Here is an 873-nt window from a genome sequence, read left to right as displayed (position 1 = left end):
TCATGAATCTTATTTTGCCAAAAGAATAAAAGATACAAGACACTTTTATTGTAAAAATTTGTATTGAATTGTATTAAAAATTACAAGTTATGGAAAATAAATCTCTTGATTAGCAGGACATTAAACTAAAAATAAATGAAACATAATTGTCTTTGTTATAACTCATAACTCATAAGATAATCTGAAAATATAAAATGTACACTCGTTCTGTAACGGGTTGAGAATGAAAAGGTTCTATGTCACAATATCCAATTGTTCAGCAGAGCAGTTTTTAACTCATGAAATCTTAGAAATCATCTAACTCTAGTTCTTGACTTTAATACCCAATATCTTTTTTCAGGTTATCTTATTAATATAACCATAATTTTAATAAATAAATGAATACAATTATTATCAGATACATCGTGAATAATGAATATTAAGTATTAGGCGGGCATTGACATGACGTATTATTGATAAAACCTTTTAATAGGTACTGTACTACTAACCAACATTTAATAACATAACGATAGAACCTTTTCGTTACGTAAACTTATCAGAATAAAAAAGTTCTATCGAACTCACAGACTTCTATAGTTCTATACTACTTGTCTACTTCTATTATATAGAAATCTTTGATCGAACTAAAACTATAATCACGATTTAGTAATTTTTCATGACATAGAACCTTTTAATTTTCTGTATCTCAGTAAGTATTGTATGTAAAAACACAATTTTTGAATTAAAAGATGCAAAATTGAAAATTAAACAAATGTGTACAAAAAAACGATTGAATTTGAAAAAAGTGGACATAGAAGGAATCTTTTCATTTTCAACCCACGCTGTATCAGTAATAAGTTATTACTCATAACTATAATAACTAATGTTATTTAT

The sequence above is a fragment of the Acyrthosiphon pisum genome, unplaced genomic scaffold (genome assembly GCF_005508785.2).
Source record: "Acyrthosiphon pisum isolate AL4f unplaced genomic scaffold, pea_aphid_22Mar2018_4r6ur Scaffold_20626;HRSCAF=21632, whole genome shotgun sequence".
Classification (NCBI taxonomy): domain Eukaryota; kingdom Metazoa; phylum Arthropoda; class Insecta; order Hemiptera; family Aphididae; genus Acyrthosiphon; species Acyrthosiphon pisum.
Note: the sequence above shows the minus strand (reverse complement) of the source record.